The 8,753-nt window shown below is 39.8% G+C and overlaps 1 long non-coding RNA gene across 5 annotated transcripts in view; it reads right to left on the minus strand.

Moving 5' to 3' along the window:
- Positions 1 to 8,753, minus strand: part of LOC116965284 — a 179,381-nt gene that overhangs the window by 76,079 nt on the left and 94,549 nt on the right. For all 5 annotated transcript variants that reach the window (XR_006165484.1, XR_004409255.2, XR_004409253.2 and 2 more), the window contains exons 12-13: positions 3,110 to 3,382; positions 789 to 851 (exon numbers count right to left, since the gene is read on the minus strand). This is a non-coding gene — a long non-coding RNA (uncharacterized LOC116965284). The remainder of the gene's footprint in view (positions 1 to 788; positions 852 to 3,109; positions 3,383 to 8,753) is intronic.

Raw genomic sequence — 8,753 nt, forward strand, 5'->3', positions numbered from 1 at the left:
TAGTCAATCCTGCGGGAGATATTTATCTATGGGAAAAGCTTTACAAACTCTAAGTAAACAACAAAAAAAACATTCATAACATTTGGGAGGAAATGCATCTTAATGGAAAATAGCTAGAGAAAAATAATAGCAGCTAGTGAGTTGAAGGAACTATATTCTCACTGACATGCAACAACAATAGAAGCTAATGCGAGTCATTTGTAGAAGGAAAAGTGAATAGCTGTGGCATATTTGCAAAGAATATATGGCAGTTTACCAAAGGCAAAGCTCCAAGGAATACCAGCTGGGACATAAGAAGGGAGCTATCAAGAGAGGAGGGAGGTATAAAAGCATCATGGAATTGGTTGGCACCATTTCTTCAAAGCATTTCATGAAATGAGACATAGCTGTTGAGAGACAGTGAATCGAGGTGTTGGTGTCACTAGCTGCGGCTCATGGCAGGTGGGCAGGGACTCTGCGGAGGCCACACACACACGGGCATATCTGTAGCATGTTTCCAGTTGGCAAATTTACCAGTTATTAAATCAAAGTAGTGAATTAGATTTTATTAATAACTAATCTATTTTGATCAGAAAGCATTTACTTCAAATAGTATTTAAAAAATCAGACCTTGCTAATCAGAACACATTCCATTTGTGGCAAATTACATCCTACTGACTTTGTACTTTGACCTTATTATCTGAAGACTAGGCTGGCCTATTGTTTTGTGCATCAGCCTTGCATCTTAGCAACACTGGGCTAAAAAGCTTAGTAAATAAGAAGGCATCCAAAATGCCATAGTAACATACCATTTATCCTGATGCTTACAAAAAGTTGATTTCCATGTTTGGATTTGTCTAATGAAGCTGCCTCTGAAATAAAAAAGAGTACATCCTAAATTTTGAACAAAGATTGATAATTTTATTTCTAACAGAATGCAGATTTTAAGCAACACAACACAAATTGTGCATGATTTTCGTATCCCAAATAGCATTAAATTTCAATTGTTCAGTATTTTGTTTTCTCCGTGAGATAACTAGTGCAGTTATTAATAATTTAGATTTTGGAAAGGGAGCCGCTTAGATTTGCAAGATAAATTGTTCATTCATTTATGCACAAAGTAAACTTGTGAGAAAAAATTGGGTAACAGTTAGCATCCAGGTGATTTCATCTTTAGTTTTACTTTGAAATAAACAGGCTGTCCTAATAAATAGAAGAGCTCTTCAGCTCCTGCCTATATCCTTGAAGGCCAGTTTGTCCAGATTTAATATGCCACCTGTAGAGTGAGCGAGTATCGTGAGGACAAGTCTGAAGGGCTACAATCACCAACTCTTGAAGAGCCCCTGAATTCAATTAACAGGCAAGACAAATTTGAAGTGGCTTACAGTCAATCCACAGCCCTGTATTCTTCATGACTGCACCTGCATGACAGAGCAGCACAGAATCTGGCCCAGGGAGAGCAGCTATCAAAACTCAAATTATGAACACAATCAAGTCCACTTTCAGAAGTCCTGAGGGTCTACAGAACCTCCGTGGCAGTAAATTTTGTCACTTTTTAAAGAACATTTTGCTACAGCTCTAGGATTCCTCTTTTTTAAAGTTTCACTAAGGAGCTCAAAAATTGCAACAAATAACTTAGAAAAGATAAAAAAGAATCCTGTCGCTCTACTTATTGTAGCTATGGTGCAGTTCAGTATAATGTGATAATTAGTCTCCTGGAAATCATTCCTCAAGTTCATACTGTGATATAGCATGAAATAAATCTGAGCCAACCATACAGTTCTAATTCCAGTGTGCTGCCGTCAACTGGTATGTTAATTCGATAAAAAAGAGCTTGTTGGTAAGAACAGAAGTTACACTGGTGGGGGGAAAAAGGAACGGGTACATTTCCTAAGTATTAGTAGAATCCACTTCACATTCACATCTACAGCTCTCTAAATTACAGATACAAGATCTTTGTTCAAATTACTGACAAGGTTACCAGCTGGAACTTTAAACTCAATTCAATTATTTTATATTGTACCTTCAGGCTCCATTCCAAAGTGACTCTTAAAGAATAATCAGACTTATTCAATAGGCAATCAAAATGAAATTACTTTATGTAAGTACAACAAGGTTACAGACTTGGTGCAGTCTATAAGTTATATGCTACTAATTTTCAGTGCTTTAAAATTTTCACTGATTATCTGGGATGTACAGGCGTCAGCAACCAGGACAGACTTTCCTCACAATTTGAGCTTAACCTCTTTACTGTCTCCACCGTATCTTGGATACATAGGTAGAAGCTAACAGTGCAAACAAAGCATTACAAAGCAGTTGCAAGTGATGCTTTATATTGTAACTATCCGTAGAAGTAGTCCTTGATGGACTGCCCTCGTGATAGGCATTACACAAATCTAACCCATACCTGTAATTCCCCAAAAAGCCTCAGAGTAATTGTTCTTTAGCTTAAACTTCCAGCTGCTGCCATAATTTGAATAAAAAGATAAAATTAAATTAATTTTACTGCAAAATTAAGGTTCAAGTCTTCAGAGCTTGATTTTGAGCCTTTACAACTAATGTCTATGGTAAAACTCCCATAGAACTTCCATGAGCACAAAATTTAGGTCTCCCCGGAGCCTTCTCTTCTCCAGGCTGAACCCCCCCAACTCTCTCAGCCTGGCCTCCCAAGGGAGCTGCTCCAGCCCCCTGAGCATCCTCATGGTTCCTCTGGCCCTGCTCAAGCAGCTCCGTGTCCTTCTGCTGTTTGGGGACAACTGAACCTGTTTTCTGGACAGAATATGAAATCCTTAAGTGCTGTAAATTGAGAAGACTCTGTGGAATTTTAACAAAGCTCCACAGGCGAACAACAGATGATGTTCTGGCCTCTACATTGTGTTTGTATCAATATAAGATGAAAGCAGGCCAGTGCACATTTTGACATGCTCAGACCCACTGAAACACATTACAAACACATTATACCTCCACTACACAACATTTCATTTAGCCCACACATCACATCCCACTGCTACAGTTGCCTGTATTTCCTACATCTGCAAGATAGTGCCATGACCATGCTCCTGCTGTAACCTCACTCACCAGAAAATTACTAAGCCTGACTTAAACCTGACGGGCAGGCAGTGGAGCTTACCAAGCAGGATAGGTGCTGTGGTGTCATGAAGGAACAATTTCACGTTGTGCTAACTAGTGAGGAGCCGTGTTCAGAGCGTGCTTGCCGGCTGGAGGCTGTTGATGCAGCTGTGACACGTCCCACCTGTGGCCTGGCTGCGTGGATGTACGCATCCCTCTCACATGGCGACCTACGTAAAGCCTCAGGAGCTGATAGATGAGGATGTTTTCACAGGCATGTCACACCTCTTCTGCTCTTCATGGCTCTGGGAGTAGATTTTAGAACAGTCCTTGCCTGTGTGTGGGTAAACAAGAGGTTTACCTCTCAGCAAAGAGGTACGGCATAGCCTTTAATCACTACCAGTAAAATCTGTACCCATACGTCCACTGTTGGCAACCATGTCATCTAGGGACTATTAAGGGTGGACCACCAGCCACTTTACACTGAGAACAGAGACATTTAAGCATGCTGAGAATATAGAACTCCCTACTTTCTTCCTAAGCAAGATGTATAACCATGACCCACCAGACCTTCTGCAAGGTACTCAAGATGTGTAAGTAAAATACTTGTGGGATAAGAATTCTTTCAAAGATCTCTATGCACTTCTTTGTAGCCCAGAAATCCGTCTCTTGGAAACACAGCTACTCCTAACACTATATTTCATGGATGATTCTGAAGCAACCATAGGCCTTACGGAATTCTGAAACTGAACAACCATATACAGTATGTGCTATATTGAATGGCAAGTAGAAATCTCACAAATCTCTGTGGTGTGTGCTCCTTCCCATTTAAAATAGTATCTTTGATATAAAATAACAAACATAACAACCCACACTCTTTTCTAAGATACAGCCCCATCAGACTTTTGAAATGCATACAGCTGATGACATATACCTTCTCCTATATATAAAAAGTACAGCGTGTAAAATCACATAATGACAGTCAGACATCGCCTCAATCAGCTTTTGTCTTAGGAATTTTCTTCCTGGTTTAGATGGCTCCACTTCTAGAAGATACTAAAGTCTGACTTGAGCCCCATAAAACTTGAGAAGTCTGGAAAGTATCCAGACTTTCACAGAGAAAAGGCACCACTGAGGATGCCTGAACAGAGAGCAACTAAGCATCACAGGGGCTGCACATGATGTCTGCATGAAATGGGCGAGCAAAAGTTTCAGTGTAGGAGCTAAGTAGTATCTTACTCAGTGGTCCAGACAGTTTTTGCTGCAGCTTTCTTGACAGGAATGTAAACAGTTCTCCTTGCAATGTCTATGTTATGTCTCTGGTTTGTTACAATTTCCTGAACAGTGCTGCTGCCAGGAGCGCGAGGAGTGAAGCCATCCAGAGGAGTGGCTCTTTCCCTTGTATCTGAGCAGACTGTGCGAGTCCAGGATCACTAATCTTGTAGGACTCAAGCCATTACTGGAGGTAGAATGGGGTTTTACATGGTTGTTATTTCCACTGCAATTTATGTAAAGATTGTGTGGGAGGGTTCTGAGGCCGGTGATTCTTAACCACGTTCAGAAACTTCTTCAGAGGAGACAAAGCACCGCTGTGTGTGTAGCACTGGTCTTTTGTTCAGGTGGGAGAGGCTGCCTGGCGTAGCACGGCATGCCTCACTGTCCGTCTCTCTCCACGGGCTTTGGCTACAGCCTAAAGCTGGGCAAAAGCAGTAGATCTGCTTTGCTGGGCTGGCACAAAAATGGGGTTGCACCGTCTTTTGACAGACACCTTGTTTCATCGTTTTCAAAGTGGGATATAAGAAATTAAAATAAAAATGTGAAGTCATATTAAAGTGGCATTTTGCATTTACTCTGACTGAAAAATAGGACTATACAAGATATGCCATAAAAAAAGTTCTTCGTTTTTGGATTAGTAGGATTAGAGGTCTGAATTTTTGTGAAACTTCGTAGTTTAAATGTACTGTAAAATTATAACATAACATTTGATTAAGTCCATGGAGCTTTACTAAAGCTCTCATGGCACTGAGACACAAGTATTCCCTTCAAAGGCCCCAGGATATTCAAACTCAGAGCTTGGTATGGTCATTATTTCTAGCCAAACTACAAGGATAACGAAAAATTATTAAATGTGTATCATGTTGATATAAAATCATTAATCTGACTTAGACAGGGGCCATAAATAGGCTGAACAGTTTTCAGAGACATTGCCTGTCCTCCTACACAGTGCTTTCCTTCATGACAGCAGCTGAAAAAACCTTATTTTCCCAATACATTTAGTCTTTGGAAATGCATTTTCGATTATGTAACTCATTCTTCCTGTTGGTCCACTGGTAATCAAGTTTGCTGACAGTGAAAGATCCACTTTTTCATGCAACTGGTTGCCTGCAGAGGTGGATGAAACTGGGTCAATGAACTGGAGAATCTGATTCTTAGCTGCAGGGAAAAAAAGGATTTGCATGGAGGCTGATAGATGCTGATGTTTCAGACAAGATTTGGTTGAGATAAGACTGAGTGCCACATAGTTTCACTGGTGGAAGGAGAAAGCAATCATGCAATCGGCAATTCTCTCTGTCACGGTTCCAGAGAGCAGTTTACAACGCAACTGAGAATGAGAAGGGGAAAAAATACCTTAGAGCACTCCAACACCAACCACGCTCTTCAGCAGCACAACCCAGTACTGTGCAGCTTACACAGCAGGAGAGCAATGGAGACTGGAGGCAAAAAAATGGTTTGAGCAAGCAATGTGTCCTCTATAATCATGGAAGACAAAGAAAATGGTCTGTTTTAATGGAAAGAAGAGATAAAAGGAGATAAACGTGCGTAATAGCGAATGAAACCGATTGGCTGAGATAAAATATCCTATGGCTTCATTCTCATCTCCATTTTGCTATACCTTCCTTGGCCTCTAAAGGTTTATTCCAGCTTTACATCACTTTGAGAAGTTGCTCTGGCTCTCCTTTTTTCCATTTTATATAAACACCAGATCAGTTATCTATCCTCTTATACCAAATCACTTGGCTGCTGCTTCTGCCTGTAATACTCGGTCTACAAAAGATAGTTCTCCTTAAGGACCTTGCTTCTCTCTTCTAACAGCTATCTCAGAATTCTATCTTTTACCATTTAGCTACCTCCACAAAAAAAGAATTTAATGGCAACAACTTTTAAAATTGTGGATTTTTTGATTTTATGCATGCAAGCTGATTTAGCAGGAGAATAGCAACAAATGAGAAATGGCAATTAACACTCCCGGAGTAAAGCCTGCTATTTCTCATGTTCTTCAACCCTTCTCTCACAAAATGCTTTCAGAAAGAAGGCAGCTGATTCTAGCAAACAAGACCACACGTTTCATAATTCCACTCCATTGCTTTTCCAAAAACAAAAATACGTAGGAAGAACATTTCAGTATAACTAATTAGCAGGCTCTGTGTCCTCATCCTTGTTAATTCAAGGGACAACTCTAAGTCTCCTCTGGGAAAGCTTCTGCTGTTATAATTTTACCCCCTGCTCAAGTCCAGACATCTGCTTTGAAGTTCTGCAAGGAATAATCACCATGAGCACAAAGGGCAATGTCCAGGTGCTATTTGAGAAATTTGTCTTCATAGTGGAATCTAGCACATAGTCTAAATAATATGTTGGGTTATGGAGAGTTGCAAAGAATTGGAAAGAAACATTCCCATCAGTCTGTTCACAACTGACAAAATCACTGTTGTTGTGGCTTCATTCTTATAAACTCCAACTCTTGTGTAATGGCCACAGAAACTGAGCCCCTCGGCAACATTATCCCCAATTCCCTCTCCACTTGTCCTTGAGTCATCACATAACACCACGTTGTGTCGAGTGCCGTCAACTCAGCCGTTGTACAGCTACATGGAAACTGAGGGATGAGCTCCCTGGCTGTTCTCACAGAATACTGAAAGGACCTCCTCTGGCTGTGGGTAAAGGGACCAGCAGTGGGGAGGGCCTTCACATATTTTCACAGAATAGAGGGAAACAATTTCCCACTTTTGGAGAGAAGGTCCCCTCTGAAAGGTTTCAAGAGCAAGATCTGCCAACATGCAGGACGAGAGGGAGTGGTGCCGAATACACTGGCTTTCTGTTTGAGAGGCAAGAGCCTGATGCAGAAACAAACTGAAAAAGCATCTTCCCTGTTGATGATCCAAAGCACTTACTGATTAAAAAATACACAAGAATCATGCTCAATTCAATTTACATACTTCTCAGTATGTAAACTTCACTTTCCATATGGTTTTATTACTTTCAAATATGTTTCATTCCCTGATAGTAGGAAAGGATCTTTGGCAGGTGTATTGTACATACTTACTTTAAAATGACTGGTTAAAAAACAGTGTCAGTTTTCCAAAGAAGGATTTTAAATAAAAAAGCATCAAAATTTCCACCCAATTTCCTTGCATCTTCTTAACAGAAAGGAGAGATTTTTCCTGACTTCTTGGTAAGGTCACTCACCTGAAAAATCCAGCAGTCATCCAAGTCTACTTCAGGTAATAAAATAGCAATGTTTAAAAAATTAAATTGCAATTTTTTTTTATTCACTAAATCAGAACCAAATTGCTTCTGGAAAATGAGCACATGTTGCTAGAGAACATAATTATCTGAAACAGTTTCTCTCCATAGAAGTCATGGAAATGATTTCCTTTTCTTTCTGTGCTTGACTAACTTGTATCCCTTCTGCTCTGGCAGGGGGTTGAGGGCTCCCTGTGCTGTTTCAGTCATCTTTGGCTGTTAGTACAGACCCACTATGTACAGAGAGTTTTGATAAGATCCAAAGAAGCTTCACTGTTGTGGGAGTTCCTCCAAATCAATTATTTGTGAATTTCAAATCTTTTGAAACTTGTCCATCATTAATCTCTGAGATAACATGGCATGGAATAATATCTGCTTCATGTAGATCACACAAATGGGGGAAACATCTGTAACTGTGTGCCTAAATAGTCTTTGTTCACTGCTACTTTGAACAGAGCTGTGAACACATTTGGGTAGGAAAGAAGAGCTTAGTCAAAAAAAAAAAAAAAAAGAAAATCTTTGGTAACGCAGAGAATTTCTGTAAGCTCCAAATCACTAGAGAGTTCTGGGGCCATTGCCGTCTACTATCAAGCAAGCCAAACACTCATTTTTGCGTGCAGTTTATCCATGCTATCATAGGCAGGCCAGCCACCAGATGCTCAGAAATACTCATTCCTCTGCAAATTAGTTCACCTCATTTCATAGCCAAATCATTCACTTGTCAATCTCCCCTTTGGCCTTTGCAGTTAATGGGATCTGCTATTAGTCAGTCTGGAGGGATTTCTTACTCACATTATGAAAAAAAAATCACTCTGAATTCAAATGGAATTCATTTTCCTAAATATATGACCACACGTTGCCACCCTTTTGTTTTAGACTAGTAGATTTGGAAGTGTTTTGAGTTGATTACAAATGAAAGATGACTTTAAAACTCAAAATGAAAAAATTTGCTTTTTTTTTCATTCAAGTACATCCTGAAAAGACTTTTTCTTTTTTTTTTTTTTTTTTTTTTCTTTTACCCATCCCCTCTATATTCAGTGTTAAAAAAGGTACTGGGTAGTGTGGTAGACAAGTAGCAAATGAAAATGCAGTCTTACAGCCATTTATAACAGCAGGCAAAGACCAAACCTTTATACTGGTGCAATATGTTACACTCCAACGGCTGTGTTTGGACACTATAAGCC

Source organism: Tyto alba, unplaced genomic scaffold (genome assembly GCF_018691265.1).
Source record: "Tyto alba isolate M040663 unplaced genomic scaffold, T.alba_DEE_v4.0 Super-Scaffold_20000042, whole genome shotgun sequence".
Classification (NCBI taxonomy): Eukaryota; Metazoa; Chordata; class Aves; order Strigiformes; family Tytonidae; genus Tyto; species Tyto alba.